General features: G+C 39.8%; 1 long non-coding RNA gene across 3 annotated transcripts; it reads left to right on the forward strand.

Moving 5' to 3' along the window:
• Nucleotides 1–2,105: 2,105 nt before the first annotated feature.
• Nucleotides 2,106–16,500, forward strand: LOC147488175 (uncharacterized). 3 transcript variants are annotated; one of them, XR_015201434.1, is made up of 5 exons: nucleotides 2,106–2,178; nucleotides 8,896–8,967; nucleotides 9,327–9,395; nucleotides 9,513–9,623; nucleotides 16,071–16,500. It is a non-coding gene; the product is annotated as an uncharacterized LOC147488175 (long non-coding RNA). The 3 variants fall into 3 exon arrangements; XR_015201433.1 differs by lacking the exon at nucleotides 2,106–2,178 and having other exon boundaries at nucleotides 8,825–8,967; XR_015201432.1 differs by lacking the exons at nucleotides 2,106–2,178; nucleotides 8,896–8,967 and having other exon boundaries at nucleotides 9,166–9,395.
• The last annotated feature ends 140 nt before the right edge of the window (nucleotides 16,501–16,640 follow it).

Genomic DNA, 16,640 nt, shown 5'->3' on the forward strand with positions numbered 1-16,640 from the left:
TGGCTTGACGAGGTTGTCAATTGGTGTCACAACAAGAATGAGGATATAGTAGCCAAAGGGCTTCTAGTTTGTATAGTCATGCATCACATTTGGGAAGCAAGGAACTTATATAAGTTCGAACAAACAAACTTCAACAAAGAGGGCATCATCAGAGGAGCAGTGGCTATATGGCAGAAATGTTTGGAAGCATATAAAGCAAACAAAGAAGAAGAGGATTCCCCTCGTATCTCTAACCTTAACTCTACTCCTTTGAATATGGTTAAATCGCTTCCAGTTGTTAATGAAGATTGCATTAATATACGGTTTGATGCCGCTTTTGACAGGGAAAGGGGGAGAAGAGAAGGTGCAGCTGGAGTGATAGCTTGGAATATGGAAGGAAAGTCAGTTGCTGCAGTATTCAGAACCTTCAAAGTTCGAACTGCTGAAGAAGCTAAATTTGTGGTAGCTGAAACTGATATCCACTTGGCTGGAACTTTATCAGCAAGTTGTTTTCTCATTGAAGGAGACAACCAAACAGTGATTCAAACTCTAGCAAACCCGGCACCTTTTACTACGTTTGAGAACCTAACATGGCAATTAGAGTTCATTGTAGCAGCTTCAAAAATCTCTCTTAGAGCAAGTCCAGTGGGGCAAATATATAGCACCCCAACCACAAAAATGTCATTCTAATGGGGCAGCTAAAAGGGTCTTAAATTTGGAAGGAATCAAAAACTCAGCCAAAGTTAAAACCTTCGCTAGCAGCTGCTATAATAAGTTTGGGAGACGGACGGCATAGTTTCTGTCGTCCGTGTGTTAAATTTCGACGGACGACAGAAACTGTGTCGTCCATCCAAAAAAATTTAACGTAAGTTTTAAAATAATGGACGGACGGCAAAAACTATATCGTTCATATCATTTAGCACTTCAAATTAGAAAACGCGATTAGATTGGTTTTTTTGATTTTGTAGTGCCAAATTTAACTAGGCAAGCTAAAAGGCCTATGTGGCACCTTTTAGCAGCTCTCCATTGGACTTGCTCTTACCAAGGTTATGTCTCGCAGTATAGTTCATATGCATTAGATTAGTAGGTTATTTAACGGGGAGGCCCATGAACTTGCTAGGTGGGCTATGAGGTATCAAGACAAGAGGCCTCTTCTAAAGTGTATTGCATCTCTAGATTGTGATCTCCCTCAAGTTTAAATTTTAATGTGATGGGTGATTAACAGGAAAAAAAAATGTAATGTGAAGCAAGGAATATATCGAAAATTAACCAACACATGTATCACCAATAGCCTCTCCTTCACTTCACTTGTGACATACTTTTTTGCCATAAAGTACTTCTTAGAAATCAAGTTGCGCCAAATTGTTAATATACCTCAGTTTAACACATTCTTCACTACTTCTATTTGTTGATACCATCAAGAATTGAACAGCTTCTATTTACCAATAAGTTGGAAATTCACCATTAGGTTATTCAAATTTAGTCATCTGAGATTGCATTTGATTCAAGAATTATCACTTTTAGGCATGTGCTCAATGAAAAATACTTTTCCTCATTTCAAAGAATAAGAAGCTCCATATTATCTTTTTTAGGAATTTATATTGATCGGGGTTGGCTTGACACCTAAAACTTGATCCCAACATTTCAGTTAACCTACATTGAGGCTGCATTGAGACTGAAAAAAACTATTTATGAACTGGGGTTGGATATAGCAACTCCCCTATAACAGGCCGGGTTTTTGCAGACCCATGAGCAGATCCTCCACAGAGGGTGTAGGTGGGTAAAGCAGCATGATAAACAATAGATATGGGTAGGGCTGCTATGAGCACACTTCCCATGTCTTTTATTGACGTTAATTTGAGGGAAGTAATGTTTCTCGAGTTGCAATGGATTTCATATGGCTGGAAAATATTCCACACCTAGGAGGAACTGTCGAAGTACAGTTTAACAAAAGAATAATATGTTTGACAATGTGGGCGGTCATAAATTGAGTTCAGGATCTCGAATTTGTAGGTTTTGGTTTGAGTTTTTCTTGTTCTCCTGTTGCTAAATGAGAATCTTACAGTCACATTAGTGTAATTAACTTAATTTTTCCTTTTGGGGCACTTTGCATTTGCAGGGGGAAGCGGGAAAAATGTATGCAAGTGATCCAAATCAGTGATAGACTTACCGGATTCTGATAAGGTGATCAAGAACAAGGTTTGTTTTTAGAATCTCTACACGTTCTTGTTCCTCATATTTGAAAATTTAACGTATGAGTATGGCTATTCTTGAATTTATATGTGTACAGTATGGACGCACCCTAGGTTCTTTTATTCCTTTTAGTAAAAAATATTTCTCTTAAAACAGTCATTGTCTTCAACTTGTCAAAAACTATATGGCAAAGTTTTTATGAATTTTAACCTTGCGAAAATTATCTGTGAGCAATGCGAACTCTTGGGGAGAAGAGGGGAGGGATTCAAATAAGAAGCGTGTGTGATTGCCTGTCTAACCCCTTCTTCATATCTTTTCTCCCTCCTTTATTTCCTTTTTCTTTTATCAGCAAAACAATACATTTTATTTATAATGATGCAGTGTGAGAGATTCACACCGCTAGAAGTACAAACATACATACATGAGCTAAGCCTCAACCAAAGCATCCCATCTAAATATGAGATCTTCCAATTTCAAACCCCTAACATTGGGTAAGAATAAGTGTTTTACATTTGACCATTAGCTGCTGGAAATCTCTAGACTCATCATTGAAAGTTCGATGATTATGTTCCAACCATAAAGATCATGTAATGTAATTACGTAAGCTGCAATCTTTGCCAATATGCGACTAGCGGTGGAGGTCAAGCCATCTGGCTTGCAGTTGAACCGTCCCATCAGACCTTAGGATGCGTCACCATGACACTTAAGAGACTGCATGAAATAATCCCATAATACTTGCCACTTCTCTCTCCTTTATTGCCACTTCCACTTTATCCCACCTCTCCTGATTTCTCCCCAACAAACTACCCATTCTCTTTTGCTTCTACTTCTTCTCTTCTTATGAGTGTAGATCTCACGCCCTCATCTTCAACATATTTGCATTGAAACTTATCGCGAAAAACACCATCAAACATCCCCAACATCATATCCTTCGTTTATTTGCTCCGCTGACATAACATTGCATTTTCTAGATTCTTTATTTTTTTAATGCAGACATTCCTGAAATACTAGAAATTGTATAGTAATAGCCTGGACATAAGTGTTCAATATGTTTTCACGAAGTATCATACTGGTTAGTTCATTTCGCATGATATAATTTTGCTTCCAGATTTTGAACAAAAGAATACTAGCATTCTTTATTTTCTTAATGTGGACATTCATGAAAGACTAGAAAATTCATAATACAAGCATGGACATAATTGGTTAATGTCTTTTCATGAAGTATCATACTGGTTAGTGCATTTTGCATGATATAATGTTACTTCCGAATTTTGAAGAATTATATGTCAGCTACTGTTTTGGCAATAACCTGCTTCAACACAACAAGAGCAAATAATAAATAATGCACTAAGAAACAGAGGAAATTGATGTTGGGGGAGATGAAATTGAACCAAGATAATGGCTGCCTACGTACCCAAGATCTATTCTCTAGAGATCAAGTTTCAACGTCGTTCACATTATGAGAACAAATAGTTTTTTTATGAATGAAGAGATTGAGTCCTACGAGGAATGTGTTTGTTTGTGTCAAAAGAATTCTTATCTCTTTGAACCTCTATCCTTATATTCTACAATAATGAACCTAAACAAATTCATAAATAGACCAGTTATTGGGTGTAGCTAGGATTATAATTATGTTTCGGCAGTAACCTACTTCAACACAATGAGAGCAAATGATAAATGCACTAAGAAACAGAGGAAATTGATGTTGGGGGAGATGAAACTGAACCAAGATAATGGCCGCCTACGTATCCAAGATCTACTTTCTAGGGATCAAGTTTCAACGTAGTTCCTTGTTGTAAGAGAGAATGTTTTTTATGAATTGGTAAAGATTGAGTCCTAATAGGACTGTATTTGTTTGTCAAAAGAATTGTTGTCTCTTTGAACTTTTATCTTTATATTTCTACAATAATGAACCTGGACATATTCTTAAATAGACCAGTTATTAGGCGTAGCTAGGATTAAGCCCTTGGGCTTAATTGATTTGGGCTGGATCCATGAGATTAATGAGCCACAAAGTGGGGGCCTATACATCGCCCTCTTTGGTCGATGGGCAAAGCCCATGTGGCAAAGAAGTTAATATAGAAAAAAGAATAGAAGAACATTGATTTAAAAGAAAAAATAAATAAAATAGAATAAATGTTACCAAGTATTGGCGTGCATAATCTCATTGTCAAAGGCGACAGTAGGCGATGATAAGAGATGAAAATTGTTGGCAACAAAAGACGAAAATAATTAGCAAAAATTATTGGTGAAAATTATTAGCGAAAATAATTAGCGAAAATTATTGGCAGAAGACATTAGCGAAAATTATTGGCGGAAGTTATTTGCGAAAGGAGGCAAAAATAATTAACGAAAATTATGGGCAGAAATAATTGGAGAAAATTTTTTGCGGAAATAATTGGCAGAAGTTATTGGCGGAAATAATTGGCAAAAATTATGGACATAAATAATTGGCGAAAGTTATTTGCATAAACAATTGGCAAAAAGTTTTGACGGAAGTTATTGGCGAAAATAATTGGCGAAAATTATAGGAGAAAATAATTGGCGGAAATTATTGGCGGAAATTTTTTGTGGAAATAATTGGCGGAAATAATTGGGGGAAGTTTATGGCGGAAATAATTTGCGAATTTTTTTGGCAGAAGTTATTAATGGAAGTTATTGGCGGAAGTTATTGACGGAAATAATTGGCAAAAAATTTTGGCGGAAGTTATTGGCGGAAATTATGGGCGGAAATCATTGGCGGAATTTTTTGGCAGAAGTTATTGGCGAAAATTATGGGCGGAAATAATTGGCGGAAATCATTGGCGGAAGTTATTGGCGAAAATTATTGAAAATTAGTGGCGAAAGGAGACGGAAATAATTGATGGAAATTATTGGCGAAAGATAATTGGCACAAAGTATTGGAAATAATTGAAATTATTGGCGGAAATTATTGGCGAAAGTTATTGGCGGAAATAATTAGTGAAAATAGTTGGTCAAAATAATTAGCGATAATTATTGGCGGAAGTTATTGGTTAAAGGAGGCAAAAATAATTGGCAGAAATAATTAGCGAAATTATTGGAGAAAGTTATTAGTGAAAATAATTAGCGAAAATAATTGGTAGAAGTTATTGGCGGAAATAATTAACGAAAGTTTGTATATGGATACTGTTAAAAGTTGCTCCGAAAGGTGTGCCTTTTCCGAAGGGAAAGTTATAGAACGCTGACTGTGTAATAATAGTAAGAAAAATAATACCAACCTTTAATGGAAATGCAACATCACTTCTTGTTTTTGATCTTGTGTTGTTCGCTGCATGTTGATAGGTAATATTGATAGAAAAATATGATGGCGATATAATGGGGGAATACAGACGCCCCCAATATAAAATCAGTGTAAGAAAGTGTCTCGCCCCCATTGTTGTCATTGAAAAAACTAAGGCAAAGGGGCCATGGTAGTCCTTAATGACTTTATGGTGTAACAACACATGCACCAAATGTGAGGCAAGGTCTGGAATTTTCCGCAGGTGCAAGGTTGTCATTCTTGCACTTGGACCAAACTAAAACACAACGCCGTTGCATTAGTAGTGGAATTCACACGGATATTAAAATTTGAGAGTATTCCTATAACCGTACCGAGCAAGAATAACCATCTTATTGGCTCGGATTTTCTTCAAGCAGGCATGAATGCGACATACTTGGACCGAAGAAGGCATAATATGGATGACCTTTTTGGAATTAATACCAATGAATGACAATATTGCTGAAAGGAGGAGTACAGAAGAATAGAGTAATGTCATAAAGGGCAACCAAACATATGAGAATGGAAATTGAATGTCTTTATTGATGGATAACATGTAAAAATGTAAAAGAACTTCGTAACGGTACGGTAAAAAATGTCGTTTGAGTCTGTTTCAACAGCAACCATCGAGATGTACTGGAAATCAGCTATGTGGATGAAACTAATTCAGCATTAATTCAAGGTTGAAAGGTGATAACGCAATTGAATACTTCGGCGTTGTACTATAAGCCTGCAAAATTACAGGTAACTCCTTTACCCAATTCCCCTTGAGAAACGACAAAGCTCTTCATGCCCGTGACCATTATTTGTGGAAGTTACATCAAAGGGACTTTGTGTTAAGCGTGGTTAAATCCATTTCATCCAGAAGATTTAAACAAACAGGCGCCCCCAGTCGAGCCTATGTGGAGGATGACACCTGCCATTATCTTTTACAAGAGTTGGAGATTTTAGGCGGTACACACATTCGGGTCCAACTGGAGATTGTCTTTTTCTTTGCATGTAACCAGCCTATTTAAGCAGGTAGCTTGTCTGGGATCATGGTCTTCCCTCTAGTTGCTTCTGTGACACCTTCCTTCCCTATCGGATCAGACCTGTCTAGGATGACGATTTTCCTCAGGTCAACGAGGTCGGCCTTCGGCCTTCCCTGTCAAGTCGGTCTCGTTTAGGATATTGGTCTTCCTTATATTTTCTTCTGTGACGCCTTCTTTCCCTGTCTGGTTAGACCTGTCTGGGATGTCAATTTTTCTCAAATATGGGAGGTCGGCCTTCTCTGTCAGGTCGGTCCGGTCTGGGATGACGATCTTCCTTATACTTTCTTCCGTGACACCTTCTTTCCATGTCTGGTCGGACCTGTCTAGGATGGTCATTTTCCTCAAATCTGCGAGGTCGGCCTTCCCTGTCAGGTCCGTCCGGTCTAGGATGATGGTCTTCTTTATAGTTTTTTCTGTGATGTTATTTTTTTTTTGTTAGGTCGGACCTGTCTGGGATGGCGATTTTCCTCAAATCAGCGAGGTTGGCCTTCCCTATCATGTCGGACCTGTCTGGGATGTCGGTCTTCCCTGTCAGGTCAAACCTGTCTGGGATGACGTTTTTTCATAACTTATCAAGTACCCTTCCTTGACCATCAAATTTTAAATTCTGACATCCCTTGACTCTCTATCGTTAAGTTCTTTTGCAATCAACTATTTCAATTATTGTTCTGTCAGAGTTAAAGTACTTGTTCGAACAGCTAGACGCCCTCGGTCGTGCCCATGTGGAGAAGGATACCTTCCATTGTCTCTTATTGGAGTTAGAGATCTTTGGCGGTACCCACAATTAGCTCCGACCAGTGATTGTCTTTCTCTATTCCTATAACCAACCTGTCTAGGCCAGTAGTCACCCTGGGCAGGATGGTCGATATAATTATACAGCTCCTCCATGTTTTGTTGCTCTTGTCTGCAATGAGGCATGTCTAGGGTAGTAGTTATCCCTACCAATCCGAATCTCCCCGTAAGTTCGGGTAATAGGGTCATTACTCTTAGAGCGTGCATTGTTGATTATGCTTGAGAAGTATCACGTTGCTGAGGACTAGAAGTGGATCTTCAAGATGGTCTCATACAATGGAATGGCCTGCATCCCTGCGTGGTTGCCTTGATGTAGTTGAATTGACAACATCGTCCACCGGCCTTTGTCTCTTTGCGAGCTTCCTTCTCAAGTTCATATTCAAAATGTTGACTCATCATAACTCACGCTCAACTGTATTAGGGGTGTATTGGTTGTTACCATCACCTGGCCTGTTATGTTAGTTGGTGTGAGAGTAATGTCCACGTCCATATCCATGTCAACTGAAAGATCAATATAGACAGACGGCGGACCACGTAGAGGATTACCCACTTGTAGGTTTTCTTATTGCAAGACTGTTAGGTGTGGTGGCGGCGGCGGAGGCAGAGGTGGTGGCGGTGGCGGCAGTGCTACAGTTGGATGTTGAAAATTAATCCTACCACTAGGAGCAACTCGATTGTTCAACGGTTCTTGCATTGGTCGAGTTGAATTTCGAGAGTTGCGATTCCTATTGGCAGGAGGAATATGTTGATAGTTTGGTCTGCTTCTTGTGCTTACCATCTTGATTGCTTCACGTGATAATGGATTCTAAAAAACCCACAGACGACGCCAGTTATGTTTCAGCAGTAACCTGCTTCAACACAACGAGAGCAAATGATAAAGAATGCACTAAGAAACAGAGGAAATTGATGTTGGGGAGATGAGACTGAACCAAGATAATGGCCACCTACGTACCCAAGATCTAATATCTAGGGATCAAGTTTCAACGTAGTTCCTTGTTGTGAAAGAGAATGTTTTTTATGAATTGGTAGAGATTGAGTCCTAAGAGGACTGTGTTTGTTTGTCAAAAGAATTGTTATCTCTTTGAACTTTTATCTTTATATTTCTACAATAATGAACCTGGACATATTCTTAAATAGACCAGTTATTAGGTGTAGCTAGGATTAAGCCCTTGGGCTTAATTAATTTGGGCTGGATCCGTGGGCTTAATGAGCCACAAAGTGGGGGTCTATACAGCTATCTATATAATAACTCTATTATTCTTGTTTCCACTTTATATAGTTCCTTTTGTTTTACTTGAATATGTGTTTCCATGCTTTATCTTGGCCAACAATTTAAATAGCTCTTTTATCATTCTATTATGGCTGTAAGATTTAAGTAAATATCACACCGCTAGAATATGTTAGGATAGAAGCTGGTTTGAACTGGTGATGGGATCAACAAAGTGCACAATGAGGTCATTGGTTCTGCATTTAAAGTAAGACCGAGGGGATACGGTATCTCTTATTTAGTGCATGGGGTCAAGACTATGTTACTTTATGCCCTTGTTCGATTGGGTGCTAAATGACACACTGTCCTAATGGAATGATGTTTAAACTGACTGTGAGTTATGTTATTATCTATAGGTAAATAAGCATGCCTTCTCTGGTGGACAAGATTCCCAAGAGAATCACCGGAAATATGGAGCTAATCTAGAGGTATTACAATCTTCTTCGTTATTTTTTATACAAATGATCATCTCATTTCAATGCACGTACAAGTACATGCCTACATGGTATCGCTTATCTTTAATGCATAAGCATCTTTAAAACCAAAGATCACAGAGATTTTATCTATTTGCTTGGTAAAAGATGTATATGTTATAATGGTAAATATGCGAGTAAGACAATTAATTTCATGGAGCCTATTTTTCCACCCTCCTCTAACCACGTACTAAATGCACTTATCCTTGACTTTGGAATAACGAAGGACTTTCGCATTTCTGAACACGTTGGCAATTAGTAGTCGAAGTCTTTTGAAGATTAGCTTATAATTTGATACATCTGAGTGTTTTCAGGTGGACATCCCTGTTAAATATCTCAGTTTTTTCCTAGAAGACGATGCAGACCTAGAACATATAAAGCAGGTGAGACTACTGCGCTGGTAACTATGTCTGTCTCCTTCTCAGGCTGACAAATTTTATTTTCAACATATTTCATTAGGTCGAATTATTAGAATTTAACATCCACAATGGATTCTGTAGGAATATGGAGCTGGGAGGATGCTAACAGGTCAGGTGAAATCGCGGCTTATTGAAGTTTTGACTGCCTTGGTGACACGTCATCGTGAGGCAATATCCAAAGTGACAAATGAGGTAAGCAGCCAGGCAATCCCATCCCACTTCTGGTTCTTTTGCGGATGTTTTTTTTCATGCTTTGATTACTATGTTCTGATTTCAGACCTTCTATCCATTTAGTCATTCTTATTAAAGTAGGATTGGATTTTTGTGATAGGAAGTTGGTCGGTTAGTCATTATGTCGTCCATTGTGATTACTCTTGGAAGGTCTAGTCTTACTTTCTTTATCATTGTGGGGTTACTAGTTAGCTTCCCACTTGGTGAAAGATTTTGTAGCATCCTGGGGAGCCTATTTCGGGTTCACTCGGAGCTTGAGAGTGCACTATCGTAAGGAGGGTAAATTATGGAACATATTACACTTTGCATTATGTGAGTCTTGTGGCTGGACTTATCCAAAAAAAAAAAAAGTCTTGTGGCTGGAGAGGAATAGAAGGCACTTTAAGCATAAATCCTTAAGTGTGTACTAGATGGTCATCTCTATTAAAGGATAGGTAATCGACTAGGCAATGATTTAGGAGGAGCGGCGCAGCACTCCTTTCGGTAATTTTCCTGTTTATATGGGAACCTCTTTTGGGAATTAGTTATGTTGTTAAATGTGGCGTTTGTGTCCTTGCAAGCTGGACAAGCTAACTTCGGGACCATTCAAAAGTCCATGGGTGGAGAATGTGATATGTTTGTGCTAGTATTGGCCTCAGAGTCAATCACTGTGTAGAGACGTACAGTCAATAACTCAGTATATAGATAAATGCACAACGAGTACGTTTTTTGTAGTGTAACTATGTAGAGAAAATTTCTGTTTCTCACGGTCAGGCCAGCCAGGCGAGAGTGAAGCGCGACTTCGCTCACTACTCCGATAAGTTAAGCGGCCCGCAGCTCAAAAAGCGCCATGGCTTTTCGTGGCTTTAATAAGAAGCCCGCGCATTTCAGTGTTTTTGCGGGCCGCGCTACAAGAATAGCGATTTTTGGTTTTTTGGTATAAAAACAAAATCAGTTTTGGAAAACCTAACTTTTCCAAAACCAAGAAAAGAGTGATTACAAGAGAACAATTCTTTGTGAGTTGAGTGTTCATTCTTTGTGAGTGAATTGAGAGAGACTTGTAATCGGTTTCTCGGGACATCTAGTAAAGCTTGGAACTTCGCGGTGTGGATGTAGGCAAATTTCGAACCACGATATATCTCGTCTTGTGGTTTTTGTTCTTCTTTTACATTGATTGTTTTATTTCATATGCTTGTTATTTGATATTGAGAAGTGTTGGGATATTGCTTGGAGGGTGTTGAAGTCTTGTCTAGTTTGAAGGATCGATCTTTGTGTAGGATTGATCCGTTTCTTCATGGTAACGTTGTTTCCGCGACCGTTATTATATTCACAACAATTGGTATCGAGGCGTAGGTATACGACTAGGATTTTGAGTTTTAGTACTAAAAAATTTGTGTAGACAAGGTGTTGATTAAATTCGAGGTGAAACCGTTTCTTTTGGGTTATTGTGTGTAACTTGAAAGATGGCTCCCAAGATGTCAAACGCAAGAGGTTTGAAGTAGAAGTTGAATGGGAAGAATAACTTTGGGATTTGGCAAGTCAAGTAAAGGACATCCTCATCCAACAAGGTTTGCCTGAGAGGCTTTGAAGGGATTAAATCGGCGCGGCGAAAGTATGAGTAATGATGATTGGGAAGAGTTCGATCTTCGGGCTTGTTCATCAATCCGGCTATGTCTTGCTAATGAGGTCATGTATAGTGTGATGGGAGAAAATACATTGCCGGTATTTGGCTCAAACTAGAGTCTATGTATATGACCAAGAGCATGACGAACAAGATGTACCTTAAAAGCGTCTTTATCGGTATATGATGGTCGATGGTTCAACGATGCAAAGCACGTTAGTGAGTTCCGTCGACGTCTAGCGGATTATTTGAATGTTGGTATGAAGATGGATGATGAGGATCAAGCGGCATGTTTAATATTCTCCTTGCCGAAAAGCTATGAGCATCTAATGACTACATTCATGAACGAGAAGTCGCCGATCTTGACGAAGTTGAGTGCACTTCTTTCTTATGAGTTAATGAAGAAGACACGTGTAGAAAATAGCATTGATGCAAGTCGGGGGGCTAGGCAAGAGGAAATTCGATGCGAACGAATTATTCAAGTAATGATAATTCTAGGTCCAAGTCAAAGAAGCCTTTAAAACATATGCACGATCTTCAATTGCAATGAAAAAGGACATTATGCAAGTAATTGTCCTCACCCAAGAAAGAGAACAAGAGATGGTGAAGAGAAGGTAAAGGCAAATTTTTGAGGCAAATTATGCGGAGACTCTGAAGAGGATGAGTTAGGTCTACCGTGTGTCCACACAAGACTATATGACCGAGAGGTGGATTCTTGATTAGGATGTTCCTATCATATGTGTCCGAATAGAAAGTGGTTTACTTCTTATGAGAGCATTGATGGTGGTTCCGTTTTAATGGGTAATGGCGTTGCCTCGTAAGGCGGTAGGAATTGGAACTATCACTGGTCAAGATGTATGATGGTGTAGTGAGGACTCTAACCGATGTGAGACATGTTCCCGAAAGCTAAAGAAAAGTCTTATTTCTCTTGGTACCTTGGATTCCAAAGGCCCAAGAAGTTTTTGGGAAGGTGGAGTCCTAAATATTGTTAATGGCTCTTTAGTTGTTATGAAGGGTCAAAAATATGGAACCTTGTATACTCACGATCGCAGAAATGCGGTGATAAAGCGATGTAGCAGATGGGTGCATGTAGTAATGATTACGAGTGCACTAAGATGTGGCATATCGTTTAGGGCATATGAGTGAAAAGGGTTTTGTCCGAGTTGTGCAAGCGAGGGTTCTTGAAGAACTTGAAGAAGCAAGTATGGGGTTCGTGAGCATTGCGTCTATGGGAAGCAGTCAGAGTCAAGTTCAAGTCAAGCAAGCACACGACGACAACGAGGCATCCTTGATTATGTGCATACGGATGTTTGGGGACCCTCCGTGGTGGCTTCGAGGGAGGTAACCGCTATTATGTCTCATTCATTGATGATCATACTCGTATGTGTGGGTGTATATGATGAAATCGAAAGATGAAGTGTTTGAGACATTTAAGAAGTGGAAGGCAAAGGGTTGAGAATCGCATTGAGGATAGGAAGGTAAAGACATTACGGTCCGACAATGGTAGTCGAGTATACCTATGGACCTTTCCAAGAGTTAATGGCGCTAATGTGGAATTGCCGGACAACTTTGAATGATCGAGCACGCCACAATGAGAATGGAATGGCGAGAGAGGATGAATAGAACTTTGCTTGAAAGAGCAAGATGTTTATTGTCTAATGCCGGTCCCCAGGCAAAAGTATTAGGCGGATCACGGTGTCCATGGCGTGTTACGCGTCTAATAGGTCACCGATTACCGGTATATAGATTGCGGGACACCTTATGAGGTGTGGTCGTAACCGGTGATTATAGTATCTTGCGAGTGTTTGGATCGGCTGACTTACTACCATGTGAGGGGGACAAGCTAGATCCTAGAGCTAAGAAGGCCATATTCTTGGGAGTTTCGCAAATGGGGTAAAGGGATCTGATTGTGGTGTCTAGAAGCCCACAAGTTCGGGTCGTGAGAGATGTTACTTTTGATGAGACTTCCGTGTTATCTTTGATGAAGTTAGGTGCAAATTGGGCGAATGGTGAGTCCATAGAAGTTCAAGCTAATGAGCTTGAGTTATTCGATCTGGCAGATGATTGGTTAGATCATGATGAGGTACCAAATCATGGAACCACACAAAGACGAGGAAGAAGAGCAAGAGCATCCATGACTTGTGGTGGCCGACCTGAGGCGCGAGAGACAAGTTAAAGCGTGCACAAGTATGTATGGGCACGAAGCCGGGTGAAACACTATGGTCGTGGATTTAGTGGCATATGCATTTTGAATATCGAAGATGATGAGCGGATAGCTTCAAAGGAAGCCGTTAGAGATGCTTCATTTACGAGATTGGTTGGTATTTATGCAAGCAGAGATGGAATCTCTTGATAAAAATCACACATGGGACCTAGTTTTATTGCCAAAGCGGCAAAAGGACTATCGGCGATAAATGGGTGTTCGAAAAGAAAGAGGTCCTTCCCGAGTCCGAAAGATCGGGTACAAGGCAAGAGTGGTAGCAAAGGGTTTTCACGGAAGGAAGGAGTTGACTACAATGAGGTATTTTCCCGGTGGTCAAACATACGTCCATTCGTGTGTTATTAAGTTTAGTTGCTTTCACTTATTTGGGAGTTAGAGCAACTTGATGTGGAAAACCGCTTTCTTGCATGGGGACTTGGAAGAAGAGATCTATATGAGACAACTGAAGGGTTTGTCATTCTTGAGAAAGAAGATTATGTATGCAAATTGAATCGGTCCTTTATGCGGGTTAAAGCAATCGCCTTGAGCAATGGTACAATGCTTTGACACATTCATGATGCAACATGAATACACGAAGTAAGTATGACTAGCGTGTGTCTACTTTAAAAGGCTTCGTGGTAATGACTTCATCTATCTCTGCTTTATGTGGATGACATGCTTATTGCTTCCAAAAGCATGGTGGAGATAGACAAGTTGAAATCTCAACTTAGCTCGAGTTTGAGATGAAAGACTTAGGTGGAGCCAAGAAGATCTTGGGCATGGAGATTGTGAGAGATAGGAAGAAGCGGCGGATAGTTGTATCTCGGAAGAAATACATTCGAAAGTAATTTTCGATTTGGTATGGAGAATGCAAAGTCGGTTTCTACTCCTTTTTATTTGGGCATTTTAGGCTTCGACTAAGTTCTCTCCTAGTTCGGTGGAGGAACAAAAGCATATGGCTAATGTTCCTTATGCAAGTGCCGTGGGTAGTTTGATGTATGCTATGGTGCATTACTGCGCCCGGACATTTCCACAGCGCGATTAGTGTTGTGGAGCGGTATATGGCAAATCACGGGAAGCGGCATTGGGAAGCGATGAAATGGGTACTAAGGTACTTGAAGCGGTACTTTGGATGTGGGATTAGTTTATGGTGGAGGCACTTGTTATGTCGATTGGGTTTGTGGATTCCGATTATGCGGTGATCTAGATAGGCGACGTTCGACTCATCGGTTATGTGTTTATGATGCATGGTGCACCGGTTAGTTGGAGGTCTATGCTATTCTGCTATTTGCTTGCTCTATCTACTACTTGAGAGGCGAGTATATGGCGTGCGCAGGCAAATGAAAAGAGGCACTATGGCTTCGAGGTCTTCTAGATGATTTGGGTATTGAAAGCGCGAAACGGTGTTCTTTGTGTATTGTGATAGTCGAGTGTTATTCATTTGGCGAAGAACCAAGTTCATCATGGTCGGACCAAGCATATTGATGTCCGATATCACTTTATCACGGGATGTCGTTGAGGATGGTGATGTAGCACTTGAGAAAGTAGACACCCATGACAACCCCTGGCGATATCTCGACGAAAGTTGTCACGGAGTTAAGTTCCAACACCGTTTGGACTTGCTCCAAATCCTACATGTTTGAAAGAGCCTGTGTGGGCATAGCCCCCGCGGAGGCGGATCGCGAAGTCTTCCTTCTTTGGAGGTGTTCCTCTTGGATGTGATCTTCTTTGGATGTGTTCGGCTTGGTTTTATGTGCTAAAACCTCACCGAGGTGGAGAATGTAGAAAATTTACATTTTCTCACGGTCGAGGCTTGGCCAGGCTTCGAGGCCAGAGCGGCGACTTCGCTTCACTACTCCGATAAGTTAGCGCCCAGCGCTCAAAGAAGCGCCAGGCCATGGCTTTAGCGCAGGCCGGCCAGTGTTTTTTGCGGCCCTCCATAAAGAATCGCGATTTTTGGTTTTGGTATAAAAACAAAATCAGTTTTGGAAAACCTAACTTTTCCAAAACCAAGAAAGAGAGTGATTACAAAGAGAACAATTCTTTGTGAGTTGAGTGTTCATTCTTTGTGAGTGAATTGAGAGAGACTTGTAATCGATTCATCTCAGGACATCTAGTAAAGCTTGGAACTTCGCGGTGTGGATGTAGGCAAATTTGCGAACCACCGATATATCTCGTCTTGTGGTTTGTTCTTCTTTTACATTGATTGTTTTATTTCATATGCTTGTTATTTGATATTGAGAAGTGTTGGGATATTGCTTGGAGGGTGTTGAAGTCTTGTCTAGTTTGAAGGATCGATCTTTGTGTAGGATTGATCCGTTTGCTGTGGGTAACGTTGTTTCCGCACTGTTATATTCACAACAAACTACAAATTTTTTGTAGGTTATGTAACTACAAAATTCTTGCATTCTATTGGATTATCAAAATGATTAGGCCCTCAGCTCGTGCAAGTAGAGATGGGTAGTTAAAGTAGGAAGGAAGTTTAGTGTTGTAGTTTCGTCTAATTATTCTTTGTAGTACTAATTTCCTTACATAATCTCGTGAAACAGAGGTTGTCATGCATCTTATATTTGTTCTTGCTTTTATGTTTTGGATGCATTCATGGCAGTCAGACCTCTTCCGCGGATGTTTGGCTAGTCGAAGAACCAAGACAGTTCTACGTGATTTGTTATGATGTGGATGCAAGGACATTCTGTACGGCCATTTGTCATGTGACAAATTTACAAGCTTATTTCTTTGTTGTTTCATGCCTACTTGTAGACTTCTCTTTCAGTCAAATTGATTGGAATTGATGGGTTAGACCATCTTACAAAGCAAAGACTTTTGATAGCAGTGGGACGATCTATTCTCAACGGAAAATTATGTCATACAATACAATGAATACTGGGAAGGGCTACGTTCCAAGTTCACGATCGTAGGTTCTCTCTCTTTCTTTCTTAAACTCGAACAATTCTCTGTCATTGCTGACTGAATCAATTAGGTAATGCACATTTTGATCATGAAAACTGCAAAATTTTATATGAAAGCGCATTTATTTATTTTTTGGATTTTGATGGTGGATATTAGAAACATGTCTCCAAGGATGTCACTTTCAGATGGTTCATTCGTTAGTTTCCTAAGCATTTTAAAAGGAACCAATGACAATTAACGCAAAATGGCAATTGTTTGGTTAAAAAAA

The sequence above is a fragment of the Coptis chinensis genome, chromosome 7 (genome assembly GCF_015680905.1).
Source record: "Coptis chinensis isolate HL-2020 chromosome 7, ASM1568090v1, whole genome shotgun sequence".
NCBI classification, from domain to species: Eukaryota; Viridiplantae; Streptophyta; class Magnoliopsida; order Ranunculales; family Ranunculaceae; genus Coptis; species Coptis chinensis.